The sequence below is a fragment of the Anser brachyrhynchus genome (genome assembly GCF_964034855.1).
Source record: "Anser brachyrhynchus genome assembly, chromosome: Z".
NCBI classification, from domain to species: domain Eukaryota; kingdom Metazoa; phylum Chordata; class Aves; order Anseriformes; family Anatidae; genus Anser; species Anser brachyrhynchus.
In genome coordinates this window covers 18,724,977-18,738,177 of record NC_137697.1, presented here as the reverse complement: position 1 = coordinate 18,738,177, position 13,201 = coordinate 18,724,977, and the positions used below count along the sequence as shown (strand labels likewise).

Sequence of the window (13,201 nt, the reverse complement as noted above, 5' to 3'; positions counted from 1 at the left end):
AAACCATTAAAAGGGGGAATATTCGTTTATAAAAAGCATTTCATTAATACAACACAGGCATACTCAGATCTTATTTGTAGATGTCTCTAAACATCTAACATGTCTAACTTTCTAACGTTATGATCTCTATATAACAGCCAGGAAGCAAAACTGATCAAATTGAATATCACAAGATGAGTAAAATGCAAAAGAAGGGATAGAGTTAAACAAGCAGGCATGAACGTGGGTAACCTGCTGGGATAGCATAAATAGAAAGTAAAAAAGATTCAAAAGTAATCCATATTATTACTAGAGGGAAAAAAAGGTCAGAGGAAATGCAGACTAATAAAGCAGTATAGAAATTATTTGCAATATGTAGAAAGTGTCAAATGAAGACCAGTCTTCCCTTGAAAAACATTTTGCTAAGCACTGAGAGTGCCATATCCAACAGTTTAACAGGTTAATGCAAAGTTTATTTCCGTAAATTACACAATGAACTACCACATCCCTTTATTATAATCAATTAAACAATGCATTAACTCATGAGTATACATTTATTATTACCACTGTAGGAAAAGAAAGCAATAAATGCTTTAAGGATTCACATTTAAAGTACAGGAAAAGTCACACAAAACTTTTTTAAGACATACACTGCAATTACTAAGCTGACCAAACAGGGAAAATTTTATAAGTATGGATTATATATATTATGTTTAAATTCAGTTGACCTTACTACAAATATTTTTAACATACTTACTATTTAACCTACTGTTTAAGTGACAAGACTTAAGCAAATATTCCATATGTTATTAGACAACAATTTCAAAGCCACATTGTTCCATCCCTTCTCTAATTTTTGTCTAGCTTAAGAGCTATATTCAACTGCTCTCTTATCAAAGAATGGTTCAAATACTTCCTTTTGGCTTTATAACATCACTGTAATTTCAGTAACTTTTCTTATATCGTACTATGACAACCCTTAGTTTACCTGCTACACTTTCAAAAGATCTTGAATAACAGTTCATTTGCAATCCTCCAAACCAAAACTAAATTCAACACAAACTTTCAGTATTCATTAGACATTTGTTAAAGGACACAAGAGATTGTATCTATCCATAACGATCTGATGACACCACGGCAGCATCTGTGGTGCAGGCTGGGGTTAAGAGACCCTACTACATGACATTAGGCAGCTTCGCATGTGCAAAATTTGGGATCGTCACATCTCCTACAAAAAAGCATAGGTTTTAATCATCTAATCCCTTGATAATGCTCCCAGCAAAAGAGATTTCAAAGGTAGTAGATGATTCTCCTTTTCTAACCAAACCAACCTTACTTTTAAGTTCCAGGCCACATGCACACTTCATTAATTTTGCTACAAAGATGATTCCATATACATGCGTACAGTATCATTTACACTTAAATGTAGAAATTAACCGTTTTATCACTTATGTCAGAATTTTTTTTTTGTAAATAAAAGACTCTTTGTATTCAATTTTACATTAAAATTCAAACTTCACGTTCCACAGGTGAAATTAGTGCAATATCTTTCACACATTAATTAAGATATATAATTCTAGTTATCTAGATTTTACAGTTATTTTTAAGAATTATTTATGGGGACTAGGATGGCATTACCTCCACAGCAAGATCTTACATAATTTTAAAAATTTCCCCGAACTGCCATTACAAAAAATCTTTACTCAGATGTGGCTGCAGTTGTATGAAGAATTTCACTTATCACATTCTAGTGAAGTATTTTAGACCTGGACAGGCTGGAGAGATGGGCAGGAAGAAACCAAATGAGGTTTAATAAGAGCAAATGTAGAGTCCTGCACCTGGGAAGGAACAAAGGGACGTATCAGTACAGGTTGGGGAGCGACCTGCTGGAGAGGAGCTCTGAGGAGAAGGACCTGGGAGTCTTGGAGGACAGCAGGCTGACCACAAGCCAGCGATGTGCCCTTGTGGCCAAGAAGGCCAACGGTAACCTGGGCTGCATTTGGAAAAGCGTGGCCAGGTCAAGGGAGGAGATCCTACCCCTCTACTCTGCCCTGGGCAGGCCTCACCTGGAGTACTGTGTCCAGTTCTGGGCTCCCCGGTACAAAAAAGACAGGGATCTCCTGGAAAGAGTCCAGCGGAGGGCCACAAAGATGATATCGGGCCTGGAGCATCCTGCCTAAGAAGAAAGGCCAAGAGACCTGGGCCTGTTCAGTCTGGAGAAAGGAAGACTGAGGGGGGATCTCATCAATGTGTATAAATACCTGAGGTGTGGGAGACAGAGGGATTTGGCCAACCTTTTTTCAGTGGTTTGTGGGGACAGGACAAGGGGCAATGGCCACAAGATGGAGCACAGGAAGTTCCGCACCAACATGCGAAAGAACTTCTTCACAGTGAGGGTGACGGAGCACTGGAACAGGCTGCCCAGGGAGGTTGTGGAGTCTCCTTCTCCAGAGATATTCAAGGCCCATCTGGACGCCTACCTGGGCAGCCTGCTCTAAGGAACCTGCTTTGGCAGGGGGGTTGGACCCGATGATCTCTTGAGGTCCCTTCCAACCCCTACAATTCTGTGATTACATCTCTTGAGAAAATCACAGAAAGTCAAAAGTGTGAATTCTCCTCTATTTGTCCTACGAGTAACGTAAAACATAAAGCACTGCATGCAAGGACAAATCCATGCTAGAGCTCATCCTGTAGCTTTGGGTTTTTTTGCTCCACAGATTCTGAAATCATGTATGTAGCCGTCTTGTATAACCCCTGAAACAGAACTCATTCCCCAGATTAATGGTAGAATAGAAGAGACTCTGTGGGTGAAGAAAAAAACACCTCTGGGGAACTTTGAAAGATGATCTCAGCTGCTAGAGCACTGCAAACAGGAAGCAGGGTGCCACTACGGAGGTAGCAAAGCATTACTAACAGAAGTATTTAGCCTTGAAACAGCAGTCCTCATGTACAAAGAAACTCCAAAGTTAGAGCAATTCTGCAGACAAAATCATTTCTTCTAGATCCCTGCGCACATCTTTCCCTTCTATTGTCTTCATAAATCTATTCTTCTCCCATTCAAACCTGACAAGATAAACCAACTGATGAAAGACAGACCTGAAAGAAAGCCTCTTTGTCTGTAGTAAAGTTATACAGTGCAGGACTGTAAATTGGGGAAACATAAACCTTGGTAAACCACAGAGAGCTACATTCTCAAAACACTGCTCTCTAAAACTTGGATTTCACTTTGTGATCAGGTTGCATGGCACAGAGAAGAGACCTGCAAGCCAGGCAGCAGACTACACAGGGTTTAAAGTGCTGGGAAAAAAAAAAAAAAAAAAAGGAAAATATCCTTTTCCAAGAAGAAGAGAGTACAAAAGAGAATAAGGAGAGTACAAGAGAAAGAGAGAACTTTAAAAAAAAAAAAAACACCACACTTTAAACCTTAGTCAGCCATGTTCAACAATACCAATTAAAATTTGGGATATACATAAAATTTGAAGAGAACAGAAACTTTGCACTTTTTGCCCTTTTCTCCTTCTCTTTCCCAGGAAGATCCTCACTGGTTTGGTTCTGTTGCCCACAGCGTGAGGTGGGAGTCTTGGATCACTGCATATCTGGCAGCAGCTTACATCGTGCCAGCAGTGCCCTGGATTACTGGCACTGTTCCTCATCTTGGAATCCAATCCATAATTTCCTATTTGGTTTCCAAATCCCTCTGGCCTTATCTCCCGCTCTCTGCCACCAACGCTCCTGCCCACTCGTAGCACTCCTCCTTATCGTGACTCTTCGCTGCTGGGGAATTCCTCCTTCAGCCCTGCTCTGCTATCAGGAGCACCGAGCACTCCGACCTCTGAGTCACTCCTCCAACGGCAACAGACGATCAGCACTTCCCATGAGAAGTACCGCCCGATAAAGCAAATGGAGGACACCATGTAAAAAGTGTGCTGTGCTGAACCGTGTTAATCTCATAAAACAGGGGTTAACTACAGCTGCTGAAAGATGTGATCCAGCTGCATGAAGCTTGATTACCTTGCTCCTTAAATAACCACAATCCTTCTTCTATCAGGCAAAATCCCTTTGGGCAGAAATGATGGGGACTGCTAGATTCCCACTAAGCATGCACAAGATAAAAGTACTGGTAATGGCCATTACAATACATCTACACTCTTGGAAAAACTAAATATAATACAAACTTGAAACAGAAACTCAGTTCTTTAAGTCATATACTCATGATGGGGCAGTACTTCATCCAGAGCAGAAATATTAAATGCAGATTTCCTGATAGAGTGATCAAAAAATGGCAATAACAGTGAGAGGTATGCACTAAAATGGAAGCTTATTCCTCAGAAAGAGGGCTAATATGTGAGCAAATTACTGGCAGTGAGGGTTAATTGCTTCCCTATCCCTCCCTCCTCTCCCTCCCTCCCTCCCCCCCCCCAAAAAAAGGTATAGAAAGAAGGATATACTGACAGAGATTATCACTTCCCATGCCTTTCATAGCTTTAATCATTTATAATGATTTTATTTCAATATCCTTAATTATTAATATTTACACTTGTAATGAAGATGAATTTGCACTGTAGAAGATGAATTTGGACTGTAAGCTATTATGACAGTTCACCACCTTTCACGGTGTATGCCGAGCACAGCACTACCTTGCAACACAGGTTTTTAGTTTTGGTATCCATATAACACATTTGTTTAGCTGAAAGTAAAGATTAAAAGGGGACACCTATTTTAAGAAAGACTGCAAGTAAATGCTGTATTTGCTAATATAAGTGCAAACAGACTATAACAGCTATTGCTGCACCCAAACGCAAAGCCTGACCTTGCAGACACAAGACACATTAATAATGCAAGATCAGTTCTAGCATAGAGGCTGTGGGATAGGAAAGGTGATTGAAATGGTTCTGGTGTTAAAACAGCATAGCTGAAAACTACCTCAGGAGGAACATGTCCCTAGCAAGACTCGGATGTAGCCACTTTGTATTTACAGCAAAGTTTAATTTAATTTATATTTCAGTTATATTTAACCTGTTTTAAAGCTACCTAACTATGGTACCATAGTTACTTTATATCTTCATCAACAGCAACACTGAAGAGTCAACAGGGCACACTACCCTGAGTTAGAAAAAATAAAAATTAAAACATTTAAAGTGAGGAATTCACTGCCTTTGTTTTGTGTTTTGTTTTTGTAGGGGGGGGAAAAAAAAAGCCTTTGGCATTAAAGAGCACTTTGGTGAGTGCTTCCAACCTCTCCAGAATCCATGGAAGTTCTGCAGGGCACTAACTCAAAAGAACGCAGGTAACAGCTGCGAGGAAGAGATGGTGCATGCTGGTACCTCACAGTGGCTTCCCTGCCAACAGGTACCTTTATGGTCATACTTGATGAAGCATCTCCTGATCTAGAGAGTCCGAGTAGTACATGGCCCGGTAGCTTCATGCCTAGACCACTTTTTAAATGGCAGCAGATTAACCATGACTGCTCCTCTCTGAACACTGTGGAATTAGGGTTACATGAGCAAAATCCACAAACTCTACTCAGTGTGATCTGTTGTCCTGTTCTACCCCATAGCTAAGCGAGACTGTAGAGTAAGGAAGCAAAGATTTCCAATTTTGAGAGACATTTCTTAACTTAAAGACTGGAGTAGGTAAATTTTTGATGTGCTACCACTGAGAGAAATGTGCAAAACATCTGAAGGTGAGCAAAAAAAACCCAACAAAACACGAAGAGTTTACATTTCATTCTTTTAGTGGTTTACAGTGTTCCATACTCATATCCATTTAGCATCACACAGCAAAATTTTCCAGTATATTTTTACCAGACTACGTCTGCACGTTCACTTTCCCAAATCTGCTATGTGTGTATGCACGTATTCACATGTACACATACATATATTTATATACAGACATATATTAGGTTATATATTAAAATGTTCTATATGTACACACAGCCACACACAGAGAAATAATGTTTATTATATGTCCCACTCACTGCAAGGAATTATTCCATATCAATCTTTAATGATCTGGAAAAATAGTCTTGGAATTTGCTGGAAAGTTTCACTGTATAATGGATGTATTCAGGTTTTTACTCTCTTGTATTTAAGCTTTAATCAACCTGAATGAGGCCAGTTTTAGTCTGTGTGCTGAGAAGAAAAGAGTGCTGTCAAAACCTAATGAACAGGACAAAACAGTGACGCATACATCTGCTAGCAGTCCTAGTTTAGCAGAGTATGTCCTGAATTTTTTTCAACACAGCTGTGAGTGTTTTAGCTTCGGCTATTGCCTGGGTGAACTTGGACGGTGAGCTCTGGGTCCTTTCCTGGTATTTACACGTTTGTGTTCAACAGCGATTTCCCTGCCGTTACTACTGCCTACCGGCGCTCCCCTATCACCAAGACTTTGATTTTTCTTGGTCTTTTCCTCATATTTCTAAAATAAAATAAAATAAAATATCAGTGGAAATCAAACTTAAAATGCAACCAACTGGAAACATGATCATCCTCTGCACAGACTGTCTATAGAGTTCAAACGTGCATCAGTCAGCATCACTGGAAAAACATCTGCCAAGACATCACAAAATTGCAAAAACATCTGCCAACTCTCTGCAGACCTGAGGAAGATCGTCACACACTGTCACAAAGACAGGCTTCTAATGCTGCAGACGGCCTCTCAATCTCCATTCCCACAGTGCTTTACAAAACAAATAAACAGATAGTTCATTAGGTCTTTGCCTAGTGATAGTTACATCTGTGTTCAATGTATTCAGCTCCAGTGACTGCTTATTTTTACTCCTAGCAATTTTGATCCATATTTTTTCCTCTTCACAAATAAAAACCCAAAAACAATATTTAAAATCCAAATCTCTCCTAAAAACCTAAAATGGTGTATTTCTATCTGTTGTCACTTCCTAAGGACATATTCAGTTTAACTTACTACAGAGATCAATATTTAATTATGTAAAATGAAACAGAGTATTTAAACTACTTACTAACTCTATATTTGTACAATATTCATAAAATACCTGCCTATAAGATATAAAACCTGATATATGCAAAGTGGGCAGAGAGTGGGGAACGGACAAAATCACTCAGGATCAGAAGCCAGACTGTGCAATTCTTCTTCGTTATCTTCAAAATGCAGTTTGGGCAACCTTGTATCATACAAGCTATTGAGGACACATTGATGGAATCGTTTAAAACCCATTGCTTCTAGATCTTCTTTTTTTTTTAAATCTCATCTGTGTTCTGGGAAGGGATATAAACCAAGTTAATAGCTGAAAAGTATGTTTGCCATCATACTGAGATATTCAACTAAACTCCTCATCACACAATGATTTCTCTTTTAAAACAGAAAGATAAAATTGTAAGACAGGACAGGAATCAGAGCGAAAGTAGACAGGGATGGCCTAACTCCCCACTACGACCCACTATGATCACCATTACATAATTCAGGAGATGAAAAAAGCCAGAAACATCTAACTGAAAAAAAAAAAAGGAGCTATATTGATAGGTTTATACTATTTAACTAGCAGTCCCTTAAAAAAAAAAACAACACAGCACAGATCACATCACACCTGTGAAGATCAAAGCATCAATAGTTTTGAGATGTCAACCACGTGAAGCAGTGCTTTGCCCTGCCAGACATCATTTGCATCAGACAGGAAATACCCAGTTTACTGGAACGCATGTCTATCGCAGCCACAGCACAGACAGGGTTTTAAAACCCAGGCCTCACCATGCTCTTGGCCAGCCCCAGCAGGTTCACATCAATCCTAGATCTCTAGATCTAGCCGCTCTCGATTCTGGCTTTAGACTACAAGCTCTCAGTGCGTCTCTTGAGATAAGAGGATGTGGCCAGACACTTCTTACCGTGTTGTGGTGGTCACCTTAAACCTAGGCTGGGGGCAGGATGTTTCTGATGCTGCCTCCTTGCTCGTTAAAAGCATGGGAGAAATCAGGGGAGGTCAGCTGGGACTGCCATTCACTGCCACAGGCCCCTCCAGAGCATCAGACTGCAGTGCTGTCTTCTACCCTACTGCAGCCAGCCCGTGACAGATGATGCTTGCTGCTCGGTCGGTCCATCCAGAGTCTGGGAGCTGGGCTGGCGCTCCATGGCTGCTGCTCCCAACACGCACAGTCCAGACTCAGAGGATGGGACAGCTGGTGGATTTCCCCTTCACAGTTCCACCCCCAGCTCAAATAAAGGTATTGGGCAAGACCTTTTCCACGATTTCATCAAATAGACTAGCATATCTACTCATAACTTTCGCCTAATTTGGCCTTTCAAAAAAAATGAAAAAGGCAAACAAACCACACCAAAGATGCAAAGATGAAGTGGGTCCTGTTCCAGACTTATTTCTTTTGAACAGCGTCCATCCAGGCTCAACCACAGCCAATTCCCCAGGCTGTTCCGGTACTGCAAGGGAGCCAAGCTCAAACCCTGAGCTTTCTGTAACTCTGGTTGAAACTGAGGCCAGCATAGCTCAGAATTAAGATAAAAAGTGGGAGTGCCTCCAAACTGCAGACAGAAGACCTGCTTATCCAGATACCTACAGCGATGAAACCTCGTCCCTGTTCTCCCCAGCTCTTTCATTCTGTTTTCCATTTAGACCCAGCACCTCTCGGCTTTCTCAGCTTCTTGCCTGCTGGTAGCTGTCCCCAGCAGCAGCCCCTATGGGCACCGCCGTTCTTAACTCACTGTATTCCGTGGGACTGGTGGGTCACGGTGATGAGAAAGACCTCCTCATAATGTTAAAAAGTATTTCCCAAATGGCACAGAGTACTCTTACAGAGTGTTTCTTGTCACTGAAAAAGCATGCATGGTAGCAATACTTAATAAAGTCTCTAAGGGTTAAAGTCTGCCACTCTGAAATTATCTCAAATTTACATGTAGAAATGGCCTAAAAACTTCGGTGCTTCAGTAGACAGCTAGAGTAGATGTCTGTATGGAAGTACCTCAGGAACAACTGATCCACTTTCATTTGGGGGTAGGAAACAGAAAGGGGAAGACATGTTTCAGTCTGTTCTGCTTCCTGCTACAGAAGTTTCTACCTGTCAAAATAATTTATGTTACTAACGCTGCTTTCACATAAAAAAGGATCAGAGGCTTATTAACTCAAAGAATACACATCATATCAAACTCAGTCTGCTCTGCACTCTACTCCAGAGACTGTCCCCAAGAGAAAAGCTCCTAGAAATATTTTGCACACATAATTTCACAATTTTCAGGACAGCTGTCTTTGAGATTTTTTTTTTAAATCATCTTATAGAAGTGCAATAAAATTAGTCAAATCTTAAAATGCGAGGGTAGGAAATTGCCAGTTGTGTGTAGTATAAAGATTTTGCTTTGTTTCACTTTCAAACCCAGTAATTCTCTTCCATTTTAATCCCTAAAATAAAATGTATTTATACCTGACTTCTTTCTCCTATAATTAAATACTAACATTTTTTACCCCAAAGAGTAATGAGTCCAGGCAGGACTGCTTTTCTCCATTTTTAAATTTGGTAGCTCTCATCCTATCAAAACTATGGAAGAGCATATGATGAATAAATGTTTTGTCTTTCAGTTTTCAGCAGATACTACCAAGCAGAAAAGATTCAACAACTGAATGGGTGAGAGAATGCCGGAGGGAAAAAAATAAAATAAAATTTTAAAAATCCCAAATCAAAACTACTAGGAATACAAGAGCATGGAATTTTCTCACTCCTACTTGAGCAGGATACTAAAGAAGGTGGGAGACACTGTCGTTGTATCACGTGCTCTATTCTCTGACTGAAAAGTGTAATACTCCTCACTAACTGCTAAACAATTGTCTTTCCCATATTAGAAAATGGAATCTAAGACATTAAAACGTCACCAAAACTTCTGCAAGCTAAGTCTTCACTTTCCTATTTTAAAATTAGAATTCTATCTTGTACTAGGATACAATACTTTGATTATCACTAGCTCATTACTTATCTTTTTATTCCTGGGAGAATTCTGCCTTTTAAGGAGTCACAGTTCTTCTGAAACCAGTAGATTTAACTTTAGCTACTCCACACCAAAAAAGGTAAAGATTATAGCTCATCTGTAAACAATCACACCCAAAAAGCAAGCCAAATATGTGTATGCATATCTGTAATTTTAACCTTCTGGCAGAAGAAGGTCCAGAAGATGAGCGTGCAAGAGCAGAAAAATGAAAAGAATGCTGAATCAATTTAAAAAAAAAAATGTTGTACTGCATGTCAGTACTTTAGTGGAACTTTTTCACAGCACAGTACAACCAGAATTAAATAGAAGTGAAGTAAAATACACTTTTATAGGAGAAAAAAATGGAAGAAATGTTATGCCATTGAAACACAACTCTGTAACAAAGTCTTAGGAAAAAAAAAAGAGAAAACCCCTTCCTTTGTGCTCTCTGACAAATATCCTGACCTCACTTTTCTTCTTGTATAAACAAGCTTACATGAATTACTTAACTATGGTTTGTTCCAAATTGTGTTACTCAGAGAAGGTTCCCTGTATTAGACCTAAGAGACGGGTATGTAATTTTCAATGCTAAATTCAGCAGCAGTTTCTGAGAGTTTGATGTGCCTGAACAATAACAAAACCAGACTTCCTTTTGTTGCAATATGGCGGGGAGTGGAAGGGGGGACAAGATCTTTCAACAGCGTTAGTATATTAGTCTCCAGAAGACACATTCTCCCAGTAAAAAGGATAGCCCTGAGCACTCACATTAGTTAACCTCCTGAAAACCAGAGTAGAGGGCACGGACCCACAGACTCAAAAGCATTTCAACTGTGAAGTACAGTTGCCTACTGAGCATCTGCAAAAGAACGGAAATGAGCTTCAGGCTTTTTATGTCACTTCAACATTGTCTTACTCCTCTTCTCTCTCTTTTTTTTCTTTTTAAGATAGATTTGCACTCTTTCTTTAAAGGAATTACTGCAAGTAACAGGAAAATAGTCTTGTTCATTTTATAACTGAACTTCCTGAAAAGATCATAGAATCATAGAATATCCCCAAGTTGGAAGGGACCTACAAGGATCACTGAGTCCAACTCCTGGGTCACCAAAGGCCCACCCAAAACTCAGACTATGTGTCTGAGAGCGTTGTCCAAATGCTTCTTGAGCTCCAGCAGCTCGGTGCCATGACCACTGCCCTGGGGAGCCTGTCCCAGTGCCCGACCACCCCCTGGGTGCAGAACCTTTCCCTCACACCCAGCCTGACCCTCCCCTGTCCCAGCTCCATGCCGTTCCCTCGGGCCCTGTCGCTGTCCCCAGAGAGCAGAGCTCAGCGCCTGCCCCTCCGCTCCCCTCGTGAGGGAGCTGCAGGCCGCCATGAGGCCTCCCCTCAGCCTGCTCTGCTCGGGGCTGAGCAAACCAAGGGACCTCAGCTGCTCCTCATACGTCTTGCCCTCTAGAACTTTCACCACCTTTGTAGCCCTCCTTTAGACACTCTCTAACAGTTTAAATCTTTCTTATACTGTGGCACCCAAAACTGCACACAGTACTTGAGGTGCGGCCACACCAGCACAGTGCAGAGCAGGACAACCACTTTCTTGGTCTGGCTAGCAATGTCGTGCTTGGTTCCACACTTTCCATAAAACAAACAACAGACATTTTGAAATTAATATTATGTACTGTCTTCTGCTTGGACACAAGTATTCAACAGCGCTTAAGCAAACTGTTAATACACCGAAATTAAGAAAACAGGCGTTTTTTAAATCACTACTTAGAACAAAATACAGCTGTTTGAAAACCATGCCCTTTACTGGTTAGGAGCCCAAATATGAACATTTATCTATGAGGCACTCAACCTGAAAACTGTGGCTGTTCCCATGAGACCTCCAGGAGCACCATCAGCGCCCCATTTGAGCGCGCGCAGACTGGCCGCAGTTCCAAAGTGCAGTCTGCAAACAAAAGGACTCCCCCCTCTCTTCACTGAGAGCAGTGTCCTCCTCTCCTTACACTATCAGCTAAGCAGAAATTTTGTAATTAAATCATAATTAAGCAACGAGAAGCATTATTTTCTCAGGAAAAAAAAAAATCCTTTCATTGTGCCCATTCAGCTGCTGGTGTCTGTTCAGCCTGCCAAAGAGGACATCAAGTAATGCCAGCTACGGCGGCTTTCATGAAGAGGTTGTTTGTTCAGTAGGAACCGGTTGTCTGCAAACTCACGCTGAAATGTTAAGTGACCAAACAATCCGTGTTCATAACTAAGACATCACCGTCCACATACGTGCAGCCGGCAACGTGGCACTGCCCATCAGTCATGTGGAGCTATAATGAATTGGAGTCTTTTTGCTGCTGGTGTTTCCCAAACATAGTAAAATCTTTTTAATAGCAGAACAAGAAATAACTGATTTGTAGAACTGTATGTGTGGGCTTTCTTTTTTCCAGATGAAAACTGAGATTATGTAAGCAACATAACTGTCAATTATGATTTTTTTGTTTAACAAAGCTTCATGAGAAACCTGACAAAAAATACTGAAATACCCTCTAGGATACTGGCAAACAGCTGACACTATTTACAAAACTACATCAATCACTTCTTTCGTCCACAATTTTCTATTAGACATGCATGCACTATCTGTACTTAAGAGTCAGGTACGTGTCTGTTCTGGTGTAGGTATATGAACTTATTCCCCATTCTACTGATGTAGTTACAGGTCTTTTACTGGTTTAAGTTTTCTCAGATGGAAACCAGAACACACCAGGAAAATGTACACTCTCTTTTTCAGCTGTAATTGTGGACCAGTGTAGCTATGTCAGCATAACTAACTGGCCAGATATAACTCAAATAATTACCCTTGTATAAAAGCCCAGTGTATATACCAGGTCTGAGAGCGACTTCAGTTCACGCAGCAGCACACCGACCTCGGGAAGGCAGTCTATTATACATGCAGATCACGGTGCTTTGCTGCAAAGTCACTGTGATGTAACCAGAAACATATGAATAATCTCCAATGAAGCAATTCAAACATCTCCAGGCATACTCATCAGCAGGGATGACAGCACTAGGCTTCTGACATACAGCCACTCTATTATTTTTTTTTTTTGGTAACACTTAATCATCAAGCACCATACAAGCCAAGAAAGATCAGATGATTTACATTTTTACATTTGCTGCCACAGACCTGGCATTTAATATACATGCACATTTATGCTATTAAAAATAGTATAGTGCAGTATCGAAAAAAGTTTCAATGGCGTAAGCTTCAAGTGACTGCATTACTCAGTGATGTCAGAAACAA

At 40.5% G+C, this 13,201-nt stretch overlaps 1 protein-coding gene across 11 annotated transcripts in view; it reads right to left on the bottom strand.

Annotated features, from left to right (window-relative positions):
* Window positions 1-13,201, bottom strand: part of MAST4 (microtubule associated serine/threonine kinase family member 4) — a 296,539-nt gene that overhangs the window by 73,066 nt on the left and 210,272 nt on the right. The gene's annotated exons all lie outside the window — the stretch shown is intronic.